Source organism: Aythya fuligula, chromosome 5 (assembly GCF_009819795.1).
Source record: "Aythya fuligula isolate bAytFul2 chromosome 5, bAytFul2.pri, whole genome shotgun sequence".
In the NCBI taxonomy this organism is placed as follows: Eukaryota; Metazoa; Chordata; class Aves; order Anseriformes; family Anatidae; genus Aythya; species Aythya fuligula.
Genome location: NC_045563.1, coordinates 7908767 through 7924353, shown reverse-complemented (window position 1 = coordinate 7924353; position 15587 = coordinate 7908767). Strand labels below are relative to the sequence as shown.

At 42.5% G+C, this 15587-nt stretch overlaps 1 protein-coding gene across 2 annotated transcripts in view; it reads right to left on the bottom strand.

Moving 5' to 3' along the window:
- BRF1 (BRF1 RNA polymerase III transcription initiation factor subunit) overlaps nucleotides 1-15587 on the bottom strand; it is a 171991-nt gene that overhangs the window by 24119 nt on the left and 132285 nt on the right. The window lies entirely within an intron of this gene.

Sequence of the window (15587 nt, the reverse complement as noted above, 5' to 3'; positions counted from 1 at the left end):
CAGCGCATAGATAAAATTAATCTTTACAGCGTCCCCTGAAAAATTTAGATGTGAGGGGTCCTACCAACGAGATGTCAAGGCTTTACTACGTCTGTGGGAAGCAGGGCATGCTGCAGGTGGGAAGGCACAGGCAGCATTACGGTTCCAGGTGCCAAACGCTGCAGCAGCAAAGCCACATCAAGCTGTTTACCAGCGATAGCCCCGATACAGCATTACTCATCAGGGGATGGTAGGGCCAGGGCAGCTGCTCGGCTTCAGAGCGTGATGTAATTCACATTGCCACTGCAGGAGCTCCTCTACATGTCCTGAGGCTTCATCGTCCATTGTACAACAGGTCTATACATCTCTCATATCAGTACATATCTCTAGCATGTAACGGGCACAGAGACAACCGCACATTTTGGAAGATCACAATTCATTTAGCATTCATTTTGTGCCCCTCAGGCATCCCTCTTTGGTACGTAATCTTTAAGTGATTTTGACTGTGGTGACCTAAACATGGTCAAATGATTTTGATTATTACATGACGTTTTCATAATTAAGTAATTCATGGGAAGTTCTGGTTTTCTGTAGGTACCATTGTGAAAAAAGGTTGTTTGTCCTCTTGCTCCCATTTAAACAGAAACACGGCCCTTCTCACCCTAACCAGCAAGCGAATGATACAAAACAGCTAAAAAAGCCCCCAAAAAAGGTACCCGCACAACCACTAATTAAATATTTGCTGCAATCAAAGCAATAATTAAAATACATTAAAACCATTGAAAACAAATCACAGCCTGACCCTACATGTCTCAACCCCTTCAGATAACAAAACTGTCTAGAAACTAAAGCTGACAACTTTCCAGCTCACCAGGACATTGGCAAAAAAAGCCCCAAGAAATCTTGTAATTTTTTTAACAAGATCTAAGTCTATCTCACAAGTAAGGTTTTCCACTGCCAGATGGTCGATAGGAATGCTAATGGAAAGAGTTGAAGCTGAAATAAATCTGCCACTTTTAATCAATCACGGACAACTGTGTCATCAATAAGTGACTCGTGCTATGACAAACTCTCTTTGGTTAGCTCCAAGCAAAGCTGATAAAATGCATCACGCCTACGTACTCATTGCCAACACTGGGCAACTTAAACATTGGTATTTTTGAGCGTTAAAGATTATTTTTTTCCCTAGGAATGCTGTGATTTTGGATTCAGCCTGAAAGTTGCTCACTAGAGCAACAGTTTTTAAACATTAGAAGCCATTTAGATAGCCCAGTTAAAACACACAAAAACTTTAAAAAATCGTTTTAAATCAGTGTAATAGTAATCCACACATTTTGAAATCTCCTCCCATACGCACAAGGTGCACTCTCCACTGTAAATAAAAGATAATTATAAAAGGACAGCTATAGGACATGCTGGCATTTCTCTTTCACTCCATTCCAACCCTTCCACATGTCCAGGGACCACAAGATCTAACAGAGGTAGGAGTCACAAAACTAACCAAGTCCCTATGCCCTTTGTGAAAATCTGAAGCAGGAAGAGGAGACACAAATTGCTCCCCCACCAGAGAAGAAAGAGTTGACCATGTCCCACACAGGTATCACACAGGTACATGGCTCACAGAAAAAAAAAAAAAAAAAAAAGAGAGAGAGAGAAACAAAACCTAGCTCACAGAGGTTCACAGAGCTGAGCTGGAGCTGTTGCTCAAGAGGAGGAAGGGAAGGACCAAGGGAAAAGAGGCAGCAATTGGTAGAGGACTAGACTTTGCTGGTTACTCTGCTCATGGGACAGGTTGTTTTATAACCACATTTTTGACAGGCTTCCAAATCCAGCCTCTGTTAAGAATTCTGTCTTTTTGCTTTTACTGACTATTGTCCATCAGTGTTGCGAAATACAATTGGAAAAACAAGACTCTAATATTAGGCTAAGGAAATCTAATATTTTGCCAATTTAGAGGCAATATGGTATTCAGTTGCTTGAAAGGGAAAAGAATAAATGAAAAAAAGTTACTACAGCACGAGAGCAAACAAGTCATTTTGAATCCACTTATGAAGACTCAGGAAATTATAATTAGCCCAAACTTCATAACTTGCCTATCAGTACAGCAGTAAGTATATTACTAAAGATGTTTTTCCCTCCTTGCCAAATTACAAACTCCCAGAATCTAGCTTACGAAGACCAGAAGTCATAACAAAAAACTTCAGGTTGGTTTTGTGGCTCTCGCTGGGTGAAATCACGACAACACAGATGCTGCTCTTCCTTCTATTTATCAGCCAGCTAAGAGGGACGACACCTTTGAAACAACCGAGCATCAGACACAACCAGACATATTTTGCTTGCTCTGAGCTCTGCTTTTTTGGCGTCCATTCAGGCGTAACCGTGCTGGCCAGGATCACTGGAACAGCAGGATCACCCTTCAATATCATTTTGAAAGAATATTGAACTGTGTGCTCACAGAGAACAGTGTTGATCTATTTTATGAAATAATGAACGCCAGGATGAGTATCCCAGTATCTTCAAAATGTAAAAACAGCAATTTTTAGTCCAGTAATAATACACTGAAAGATAGTATGTTAGAGTTATTACAGACTGCTGCAGCATCATAGATTAGTCTCATAGTATTGATCTTCAGGAGACCAAATGGCAGATATGTGAATGTTCCCTACAGTTTAATCAGTGTGCACCTTTCAGTGTTTCTGAGTTTTGTTTCTCCATTTTCCTATTTAATCTTTATTTTGTGCTTTTGAAGTCCTAAGAAGAAGAAAAACAAAGCTACTTTTCCCTTTTCATGCCAAATGAAAGGTTCTTCTTCTAGATTTTGAGAAAGACTGAAGTCCAAACGGCACCTATGAGCCTAAGTGAAACAGAAAGAGAATAAATAACACTGAGATACACTTGATAAGAGCTGAAGGCAAGCAGGATCACTAAACGCAAGATTGATGACCATCCTAAAAATACTGCACAGGAGAGGGAGAAAAGAGAAGAGGAGAGAAAGAGGAGAGAGAAGAGAAGAGAAGAGAAGAGAAGAGAAGAGAAGAGAAGAGAAGAGAAGAGAAGAGAAGAGAAGAGAAGAGAAGAGAAGAGAAGAGAAGAGAAGAGAAGAGAAGAGAAGAGAAGAGAAGAGAAGAGAAGAGAAGAGAAGAGAAGAGAAGAGAAGAGAAGAGAAGAGAAGAGAAGAGAAGAGAAGAGAAGAGAAGAGAAGAGAAGAGAAGAGAAGAGAAGAGAAGAGAGAAAAGAAAAGAAAAGAAAAGAAAAGAAAAGAAAAGAAAAGAAAAGAAAAGAAAAGAAAAGAAAAGAAAAGAAAAGAAAAGAAAAGAAAAGAAAAGAAAAGAAAAGAAAAGAAAAGAAAAGAAAAGAAAAGAAAAGAAAAGAAAAGAAAAGAAAAGAAAAGAAAAGAAAAGAAAAGAAAAGAAAAGAAAAGAAAAGAAAAGAAAAGAAAAGAAAAGAAAAGAAAAGAAAAGAAAAGAAAAGAAAAGAAAAGAAAAGAAAAGAAAAGAAAAGAAAAGAAAAGAAAAGAAAAGGAAAAAGAAAAGAAAAAAGACTGGAAAGTATTTATAGCAATAGCTATGGAAAGCATGTTTAGTAATTTATCAGGGAAAGCTATAACACACGTTGGCAAAAATTCAGATGCTCTTAAGTAGATTGTTTTACCATTTCCTTCCAAAAGCATGCACAAAGCCTGAGAACGTACACTTGTTTAACTGTCTGCCTCGTCAGGGACCGGCTCTCACAACTCTTTGCAGTGCCTGCACACATCCCAAAGCACACACGGCTCCACCCTTCCATGGTGTGAACCATCCGCTGAGGTCAGTGGGACAAAATCCAGCCCTAGACGTGTACAGTACAGAAAACCTTAGGGTGATCCATTAATAAAAAACTTGGGTGATTGAAATCTTTTATCTATAACCTTCCCTACCCCAACTTAGAGACCTTTCTAAAGCAGCTAGGTTTAAATTCCTCTTTAAAACTTCTCTTAAATATTAGTGCTCTTGCCTTTGACCCTCTAGTTACGGTGGTAAATTAAGAGTATTTAAATCAGTTCAGATTCACCCTATTAGGACAGTTTAAATTGGGAACTAGCCAGATCCCTCTGAAGCTGTGATGCAGGGCATGGTGTACAGGAGAGAGGAGCTCCACTCGTCTCTTGAGCCTGCTTGAGGAAAGATAAGTCCTGCTATAAAAGCCTGAAATCTTCACCAACGTGTAAAATGGCTTGAAACCAGAGCCCAGTACGGGTACCCTCAGCTCCACTGTGCCTCCCACAGCTCCTAAAACTATGGGCTGTGGAGAGGTGGGATATTCAAGGCCACGATAGAAAAAGCCTTAGCTGTTTCATTTGCTTTAAAATGGGTCCTAAAATGAAATCAACAGATATTGAGATTGAAAAGAGAGGGAAAGTCATTTAGACAAAACCACATCTGTTACTGAGGCTGGCCTCTCGCTAGCACTCTGCAAAAAGCATTTTTGCATTTGGACTTTCCTGAGTTGGAAATCCTATCAGCAAATGCTGAGCCATAAACTTGAGTTTTCTAGTCTCCAATCTTCACAGAAAAGTTAATATAATGCTGTGCTTAATGTTTGTTAGCTACTGACGCTGCAACAAAATAATACTGCAAGCTCACTCCAGGCCCTGGGTCCCAGAATTTCCTACTGCTCTGTGATTTAAGATCTGCTTATGTTTTAAGGAGCAATTTCAAATTTCAACCCAAAGCTAATAGAAAAACTACAGCCTAGTAATCACTGGATCTTACAAACGTTTCTCTGCCAATTCTCCCAATGAGATCATAGAATCATAGAATCATAGAATATCCTGAGTTGGAAGGGACCCTTAAGGATCATCAAGTCCAACTCTCGACACCGCACAGGTCTACCCAAAAGTTCAGACCATGTGCCTAAGTTCACAGTCCAATCTCTTCTTAAATTCAGACAGGCTCGGTGCAGTGACCACTTCCCTGGGGAGCCTGTTCCAGTGTGCAACCACCCTCTCTGTGAAGAACCCCCTCCTGACGTCCAGCCTAAATTTCCCCTGCCTCAGCTTAACCCCGTTCCCGCGGGTCCTGTCACTAGTGTTAATGGAGAAAAGGTCTCCTGCCTCTTGACACCCCCTTACGAGGAAGTTGTAGACTGCGATGAGGTCTCCCCTCAGCCTCCTCTTCTCCAGGCTGAACAGGCCCAGTGACCTCAGCCGTTCCTCGTACGTCTTCCCCTCAAGGCCTTTCACCATCTTCGTAGCCCTCCTCTGGACACTTTCCAACAGTTTCATGTCCTTTTTATACTGTGGTGCCCAGAACTGCACACAGTACTCGAGGTGAGGCCGCACCAGCGCAGAGTAGAGCGGGACAATCACCTCCCTTGACCTACTAGCGATGCCGTTCTTGATGCACCCCAGGATACGATTGGCCCTCCTGGCTGCCAGGGCACACTGCTGGCTCATATTCAACTTGCTGTCTATCACGACCCCCAGATCCCTCTCTTCTAGGCTGCTCTCCAGCGTCTCATCGCCCAGTCTGTACGTGCAGCCAGGGTTTCCCCGTCCCAGGTGCAGGACCCGGCACTTGCTCTTATTGAACTTCATGCGGTTGGTGATCGCCCAGCTCTCCAACCTGTCCAGATCCCTCTGCAAGGCCTTTACGCCCTCACTTGAGTCCACAACTCCTCCAAGTTTGGTGTCATCAGCAAACTTGCTCAAAATACCCTCTATTCCTACATCCAGATCATTTATAAAAATATTGAAAAGTACCGGCCCTAAAATGGAGCCTTGAGGGACCCCACTGGTGACCGCCCGCCAGCCTGACGCAGCTCCATTTACCATAACCCTTTGGGCCCTGCCCGTTAGCCAATTGCTCACCCATCGTATGATGTTTTTATTTAGCTCTATGGTGGACATTTTGTCCAGTAGGATCCTATGGGAAACCGTGTCAAAAGCCTTGCTGAAGTCCAAAAAAAATCACATCAGCTGGTTTCCCTTGGTCCACCATACGGGTGATCTTATCATAAAAGGAAATCAGGTTAGTTAGGCAGGACCTACCCTTCACAAACCCATGCTGGCTGGGACCAATAACTGCTTTGTCCCCCAGGTGCGCCTCAATGAGTCCAAATAGATATATTGTCCAAGATAGATATAAGCGTATAAAAACTGCATTTTTAAGACTTTTCTTTTTATATATATTCACACATGTATATATATAACGCATGTGTATCCATATAAAATCCAGAAGCTGAAGATTACCATGTGCTGAGAGACAAACTTTCTGTGAGATTTAATCATGTTCCTATTTTCTGTGTTGAAAAAAAACACGAGTTATCCACTCCTGGAGAAAATACAGGAAGCACCTGAAAACGTCGATTCAACAAAAGCAGCCAGCCTTCGGAACAAGTTTGGGCGATTGCCTCAAGGGGGTCAGATTTCCCATCCATCACGTTGGGATTGGAGATGTGCATTGCTTTTAGCAGGCAGAGGTTTGAGTCTGAACGCCTGCCCGACAGCAGCAGGGCTGCTGCTGAGCTGCTGGTGCCAACGGGTGAAGGCTCCGGAGCAGGCAGTCTGCTGCCCCGATAAATCACACCCGGACACAACGGGACCCTTGGAGACAACGGCGTCCACAGTGCCTTCTGATGAGAAGGGCTTTCCTAATCTCTTCGGGTTGGATGGAGAGAGGCAGCCAGGGGCTGCAGAGGTCAGCAAGATGAGGTTTATTTTTACAAAGCGGGCACCTCCCAGCCCAGACCTCTCCAGCGAGTAGGTCACTCGCCAGTAAGGTACTTTGCATGATACAAAATTCATGCTTTCTTGTGGCTTACACACACCGCACTTTACATGGGACTCACTTCACTCGTTTCAGGAATGAAACAACACAAATGCAGTGGTTTTAAGTCCTTAATTATCCCTTTCTTTTTCTTTTCTTCCCTTCCCTCTGTTTATTTTTTTGTTGCTGTTGGTGGTGTTTTTTTAATAGAACAGAATTGAACATGGTCATTTCTTGCCTTTAGAGCTGATGAATCAGTATTCAGGTTTATTTTCATGAAATGTACGGCACAGTCTATCTGAGCCATAAAACATCAGTGTACGTTGAGCAGTAGCTCATCAAAAGCATTCAGAAAGAAAAGAACTGCAAGGAAATGTCATATACAAATCAAAATCGATAACTACGTTTTCCCTGTATGAAATATTTTTGTAATTCTTGTTATACGTTATGCAGTAAAATCAACAATGCACACAAAGCACCTCTACATCATACTACACTGACCAAAAGAGAGATATCAAAAAAGCCCTAAATGGATTCTGTAAGGCAACAAATAGGCCCAGCACTATTCTTGTGAGAAGGCTCATTTGCTTACACTTGATATATGTACAGACCTCAAATTTTCTTGAGGTGCTAGTATATTAACTGAAATTAGTTGTGTGCTACTCCAACCAACTACTTTTCTTTGGACACTTTTCTAACCTAGTTAAATCAAATTCCTTCATTCCTCCAATTCCTTCCTGGTGAAAAGGAATGGGAATACTTTAAGGAATAACAGGAAAATGAAAAAAATGGTTCCACAGATTAAAAGTAGCTCCTGTTACTACAGGAATTTAAGGAAATTTAAGTCATCTGTACTCTGAACTTTTCCCATGATGAGACTGAAGCTTTTTCAGCAAGTCCTCTTACGCTTTAGGAGCACATTATGTGCTGACTTTTAAAATAAGTTATATAAGAAATGATTGGACTTTACTGTCAGATTTTATGTTCCAGATTGTCCAAAGGTCAAAATCACATTTAGACTGAACCAGGCTGTAGGAAAAGAAAGCTCATACTTCCCCAAAGCATTCTGGAGACTTGAAGAGGTGCAGCAGAGTCAGTACCACAAGTAAACACTTCGGTGATAAGGTAGGGCTTTTTTATGCTGCCACATTACTGGGAGACATTCATGGTCCTAATCTTCTGAATATTGCCTGGAGGAGGAGGAGGTGGAGGAAGAAGAGGAGGGACTCTGGAGGGCACAGCCTGATGCAGGAATGCCCAGAGAAGCCCATAGGAGGCATCCATCAGTCTCGCCTACCTGTGATGTTCCACCAACAGCCTGCACAAAGGAGTTCACCTTTCCTCTACTCTACTCCAATCACTTTTTTTTCCCTGTAATATTTTAGAAGGTATGAATAAAGTGCAAACATGTTAAATACGTGCTATATTTGCCTATCATATTTTTAAGCCAATATTGCTTAATAAAGAGTGTTTGCACACAGTTCATTTAGCAGAAAATGGATAAAGAGCAAGTGTCTAACTCACCGTCATCTAAGTAGCACGCTTAGGCACAGAATTAACCCCTAATGTGACTTATTAGTGCACAAATGGGAAGGGTCCATGGGCTGCTTCCAAGGGGCAGGCAGCAGGCGATGCTCGCTGGGTATCCTGCCTTTCTGCCTTGCAATAAGCAGCCCTGTTTCATAAAACTTCCTGATTTCTGTCATGCTTCTCTACACCTAATCATTTGATTCACTGCTGATTTTAATCTCTGCTATTAATTCATCAGCTGATTGATTGATTAATTGAACTACAGCTTTAATCTGATGATTGTGTTGCTCAACTTCAGCAGCAGCAGGTTTAGTTTGGATTCCAAATCATGTCGTCTCTTTACTGCTGCGTTGATAAAACCCACACCGAGGCACACGCCATTTTTCTAGTAAAGCTACCGTGCCACCAGCCTAGGCAGGCAAAGATAACCTTACAAAATAAATATGCTAGCCCCTCCATTCTGCTTCCTAATTTGTATGCGCTTCCTTCATACTTCAGATCCCCAAACACCCAGATTAAATATATTGATATCTTTTTAAGAGAACACTGCACTGTAAAGCAGCATAGGTTTCTTTCACATGAAATGCTGCATCGAAAACATCTCTGAAAAAAGAGACAACAGCCTGTTAATATACACCCAATCCTTCCATCCTGAATGGGACCTCAGAGTGCTCTCAGTGTCCAAGGTTCCAGTGCTCCAATTCAGCAAGGTTACACTCAACTTTGAATATCAATACAGATTTCAGATCTGTCACACCATGTCACGCTGCGGGCTATAATGGGCTCATTGTATCCTTTCACTGCCAGCTATCAGGGCCCTGTTTAAAAAGAAAGATCTCAAATCATTTACAGTTTTTGACAGCTGCTGAGCCAAGCATGCCTTGAAAAAGCACTCAGGATGAGAGGATCTTGAATGTGCACTTGGGAGACGGGCTGCGGGTCCTTACATCCACGTACACTGACTGCCCTCTGTGCCTTCCCATCCGACCTCTGTAGCTGCACGGGTTTCTTTTCCAGTGTAAAAACATGGGGGGAGAGGAAAATGGTTGCAGAAGTCAGTGGTTTGCTCCCTTACACCTTTCTGGGTCATAGGGAAGGGGTCTGTATGAGAGAAGTCGTGCTGTTCTGAATCAAGTGGGGAAGTTACCTCGGTTGCTGCAAGTGCTAAAGACGGCAATCGGTTCGTTCAGGCTCTCCCCGTGCTGGATGGGAGGGAGGGGGAAATGCTGGGCAGGAATTTCTGAGTTAAGAAGGAATTGGAAATTAAACAACAGAAGAAGTTAAATTTGCTGCACGTCTCTTCCAAGAACGCATTTAGAAGTCATCTCAATATGTTTCAGCCTATATTTAGTAGCAAATGCAGCAAGGTAAAGCTGAAATCAGTCAGCACACCAGAAACATCACCGGGTAATGGAACAGCACTTACACAAATGACTAAGTTACAGTACACTGGCCAATTTAAAACTAATTATGTAGATTCTGTTAAATATTCTGTGAACAACACAGTACCTCAAGTTTTGCAACAAACTGCCATAACTTTCCAATACTTTACCCAGCTACAGTGAAGGAACAGCAATCACAGCCGCACAGACTGCCACTTACCCAGTCTGGCAATGTATGCAAACATCAAGAAACAAAACGCTTCTGTGACTGCTCTCCTGGCTTGGGTATTAGCCTTGGTACGGTAACATATGTCCCATCCTACTGAGAACAAGGTAACTTCTTGGTTTTGTCCCATTTCCTTCAACATTTAATAAATATCCACGGAAAATTCAACTTCATTTGCAAATGTTAAAGCACAACAGCCACACGGTTCCCTCACCGTACATTAAAAAAAAAGAGCAGATCAACAAGCAGACGCTGCTGGGGTAGGGTCAAGAGAAAAATCAGTTCTGAAACCAGCCACTTTAAAGCCATAAAAACAAACAAACAAAAAAGAAAATCAGAAAAATCTGCAGACGAACAACTTGAGCATCTCACAGTGCCCAAGACTCTCGGCTGTTAGAGCTGGATGCACACCTTTAGGTTCTGACAGCAACGTGCACTTTCTATTTTTTTGCTTCTTCCCACTCCCCTCTACACCCAAGACACTCACAACTGATTTTGCTAACACACTGTTAATGTGTGCATATGTATTAAGTCTCCCACTACACGTACCACAGCTAATTTGGAAGTAAAAGACCACCGAGCATTTTCTTCTAATAAACCTGAAAACGAGAATAGAGATAACAAGGAGCTCACAGCACAAGTGTCACACAAAATTATCTTCTGGGCTAAAATCGCTCCTATTTGGCCTTAAATGCAAGATGAGATGGTTTCAGACGGTCACTAAAGTCTGCTCTGCATTTTCGTGCTGCCCAGCTGACCTCCCCTGGAATCCGACGGGGAGACGATTTTCTTGAGTGGGAGGCGGAAAAGCAATATCCAATTTATATTAAACAAACACGGAGGCTGCTGTAAAAATACGGAGACTTGACCTGGGTCTGGGCCACAAGGTCAGCCAGATCAATGCCTTTTGAGTTTTAAATTGAAGGCACTCTAATCATTTTGGGTAAAGGGAACCGAGTGCTGAATTTGGCAGAAGCTTGTTACTGCTGAAACGCTCACACAAAGCCTAGAAGTGTCTTCACCCAGTCTTGAAGGGTTTATTTTTATATATTTCTCCAAGATTCTCGTACGACTAAATAACTGACAGCTCAGGAACTCCCCTCTGCAGTGGCAGCAGACCATGTTCCCTTACGCTTACACTAAGCTAACTCCTGACAACATTAAACGGCTGCACTATAAAAGTTGAATGCCATTAATGAATGATGTACAACTAAAGATGCTTTGTAGCATCACTGAGCTTACATTAACTGGTTCACCACGAGAAAGCCTTTTTATGTTATTTCTCCTATCGTTAAGTCATTCCAGGGGCTTTTGTCTCCAATTATATCTTACAGAGTGAAAACACAGGCGGGTTTGCTGCAGTACCGAAATTCTGGTATTTTAAATCCCAGTACTCAAAAAGAAATGACTCCAAAACTTTTCGGGGAATCGATCTTCAAAATATCCTGAGTAATCAGAATAAACACCACATCCTGACAAATATTTCCAGCTCCTGGAAGGATGGGTTTGGGATTTCTTTTATAAAAAATCTTTCCCCATCCTTCTGTCCCACCTCAGCATGAGGAGGAACGAAGTGGAGGGCAGAGAACCAACCCACTCCACCAATCCCGACTGTGGTGCATGCACAAAAGAAATGCATTTTTCTTCCCGTGTTAATGAAGAGGGAAGGACTGCTGGCTATCTGATTTTAGCACTCACAAATTTTAGCACACACGCTTGTTTGAAAAAATGTTGGGTCAGATAAGTTCCTGCACAGCTCTCGCCTCTGATTTCTCTTTGTTACAAAAGGCTTCCTCGCTCACCCGAAGAGAGCTACCTGCAGCGCTAGCCAGGTTACAACATTACAGCAGGCTTTAAGAGATCAACTCCCCAGACCTACCGTGAGCAAGCAAATAAATGGATGTCAGCTCCCTCCAAGGTCACTGATGAAGCTCTCTGTCCCCAGACAGGTACCCTTAATAAGGCAGATGCATGACTCGAAAAGCAGAAGCCTGGAAGTGTTGCATTCATTTTTTTCTTGGCTTTGTTTTTGGTAAATAAAATGCTAGCCGTAATTTGTATGAAGTTGTCCCTCTGAAGTTACAAGACTGAAAAATACTGGCAGGATTTATTTTAAGTGGAGGTACTTATCAAATGTCACCATTTTCCTGTTTAAAATGACTAATCATTTTGATTAACCTTTGATTTAAATGATTATATACCACAGCAAAGCACAAACATACATCAAATTACACTCCACAGAAATTCTCCAAGCAGAGCTCACATAAGAAAACAGTTATCTTGGAGCGGTTGGAGGATTTATTTACCAAGCACAGAAGACTCAAACCGAAAGCTGAAGGCTACCACATGTCCATTCATAGCCAGGAACCGGAGCTAGTTCATCCCCCAGCCAACACGGGACTGCTTTGGGAGGAAACACCAAAACGCCGACCGAAAAATAATTAAGCTCAGAGAAGAAAGTCCCAGCTAGCAGCTCAGCAAGCACTCCCAGTATCTGCTGTAAGGAATTTTGTCTCAGGGAGCACATTTGTGCTAGCGCATTAGTCACATATGGAAAGAAGGCCTGAAGCGCTGCACAAGACAAGAAATAAAGTTTAATATCTCACTTTGAGTAATACACACGAATTCCGAGCCATGTAATAGACTTCAAAGCAGAGAGGGAAAAACAGCCTATCAAAGGTAAATTAGACAGAGAGCTGAAGGAAATGCTGCAAAAAAATAAAAATAAACGGTGGAAAAATTAAGGCATATAAAAACACTCTTAAGATCCCATCTCAAAGGACCAATTTGTAAGGGGAATACACACTGAAGTCAGCACAGAAAAGACTCAAAAGCTTCACGTCTGCCAACCACGGGGACTTCTCCCTCTTCAGCAGCTCAGCTCCATCACGCAGAGCTTGCCCGGGGGCACCCCTGCAGACACCATCAGCCTGCCAGACCCCCTTGTGTCTGCTGCAACCCAGGAACCTCAAAGATACCTATTTCCAAATCTCTTAAACCTTGGTTGCAAGGTTATTTTTCCTAATAGAGGGGCTCTGAAACAACAACTCTCTTCTAGATGCAAGGAATCTAGAGTGCTTTGTAACCATCATGATCACCTGGGTCTAACTGGTGTAAAGGGCAGGCAGTACCCTAACAGAAATACCACTTTGGAGGTTTTTCAGACACTCAGGCATCCCTTGGATTACTCAGGCTGGGCTTTGTCTCATGCAGTTTTGGAGTGATCTAAGCAATCTGGAAAAACTGAGCTCACCCCCTTCCCCTCCACAAATACCAGTCCCGTAATGTAAAATAAACTACAAGAAGTGTACGTTAAAAAAAAAAAAAAAAAGTCTGCTTTGAGTTTATGAAAACAAATCATAAGCCATGGCAAATGCCGACAAGCATCACGGAGATGGAGACTTGCAGCTGGGCTGTGAGCAGCACGACGGCACGGCACCCAGCCCCGCACCGCCACAAGCCTGGACCACAAAACCCAAAATACAGGGCTTGTCGTCAGTAATCCTGGATGTGAGGGCTTCCTCCCTTCTTACTCCCCAGGAAGAAGCCATCCAGGTCCTGCTGGGCACCCACAGCAGGAGGAGGTGAGTGGGATGGGGAATTGTGCTCACTGCCCTCACCCAGCCATGCTGCTGCTGGCACATGGTGAAATACCCAATGCAGCGACAAGGCCTGTGGCTGCTGACGCTATTTCTCTGATACAACTTTACCAAAAACTGATTAGTAAATCAGGTTTCTGCTCATATTTTACCCTCTTGGGGAATCTGATTTCAATCAGAGCCAAGAAAGTACCAGGCAATGTATGTGCTCAAGTAGGAAGCCCAACACAAGGCTGGTAGACGGCATGACGCGCATCCTCCCTCATCATGTAGGGGCATTTCTGGGGCCGTGAAGCCAACAGAAATGTATCTGGAGCAGATGCCAATGCAAAGTGTCCTCGAGGGCCACGACAAGCACCCAGCCCTTCCCACATAACACTTGCTCCGTCCAGACCTCGGGGCTCAGGAGCACCCGTGGGGCCCCGCTGCCAGGGGCAGACATTGCCCCTGGCCAATGATGGCCAATAAACAGGGAGGCCACGGAGAGAATTCAGAAGTGAAATTCAAAATCTAATCAAATCTGAATTCTCTACCAAGGGCTTTAGTCATATTTGCAGCAAGCCTGATTTGGTTTTCTATTATATATTCATATGCTTCCATTCAGAACAACCTTGTTTCATTACAGTGGATTCAGCTGTGCTTTGCAGTCCTGCTTCAATTCTTCCAAGGCAAATTCTTCAGGAGATTAACCTGACACATTTATTCCCCCGATAATATATCCTGTCCTCTCTGGTATCATTACCAATTTCAAGTACATAGCAATAAATAGGCTGAAAATTTTTAAAAAGGAGTGACTTGTAAGCTTTTCTGGTCCCACTTTTTCTTGGTACAACACATTTCACTTTGCAAATATTGTTGTTAGATTCAGCTCAAGTAAATATAAGGTAAATTATTAAGCTTTTAACCAAAAGCTTGCAGACCTAAACCCCTTCTTTAGTGGACTTGAAGAGCTTTGGTGCATAACACAGCTCGAACTGGAGTTTAGGTTTTAAGTAGCTCAAAGTGGCAATCGCTCTTTCCCAGGAGTTCAACATATTAGTCTTCTGTGACACCTGTTTCATATGCACAGAAGACATTAGTGAAGATAAACTGAGCAACTGGTAATTGAAATTAAAGTTGCAATATCTATTATGGTAACATCCACCGTGCCACGTCTCTATAACACAATGAAACGTCTTTTCCTTTCACAGCACCAGTCGTGATGCCCACTAAAACAAAACCCAAACCCCAATGCATTAAGAAATGTAATGAAACACATTTACACAAAGTAAAGTTTCTTAAAATTGCTTGTGTTGGCTTTATCATTTTTCTACTGTGTTGACAGATACAGTAAGTACAACCCCAGAATAATTCTGGGAAATGCATCTGAAAAACAAAGCCTATCTTTTTCTGAAAGTCAGAAAGTTGCACAGCATTCACGGGGAAGAAAATTGTTCAAAAATCCAGGTTGCCTTTGAAAATAGTGATGTACGTAGTGTCTACTCATCTAAAAAGGGGGAACGCTGCGTGATCCTTGGAATAATTCTTTGAAATCACCTTTCCAAGAAAATTTCAGAAACCACCAAACAATTCTGTAACTGCTGTTTTATGCCATATTGCAAAACAACAACAAATCAACAGAAATTGCACCACGTCTGGCTGGGGCAACCATTTTTTAAGAGATAATCTGAAGTCCTCTCCCAGAAATACAAGGGTAGCACATTTTACTGTGAGAAGCAATTAAGAAAATGGAGGAGATCAACTTCCAGAGTGCTACATGCTGTATATGAAGATGATTTCTGAGACACCTGCCAAACTAAGCCGCATCATCTGTCCAGACCTAGTGAGGGATGTAAAACCTTGGCTTGCAAGTGGAAAGCAATAAAAACTACTTGCCTGATTTTATACCTTTACAAGAGTACTGCCTCAGTCACCAAGAACCAGTATTCCTCTCCTAGCCCGTGAAGCTCCCAGTAGCTTGGTATCAGGGCCTTTTAATTGGGATTGGGACTAAATCAGGAGCTCTTTAAAAACTGACTGTATCTGAAATGAATGAAAGGACTGGATCAAAGCATGGCTATGCAAGGTGCTGCAGCAGTCAAATACAGCTTACTAAGTATTTCAGACCCAGAAAGATAAACATGTA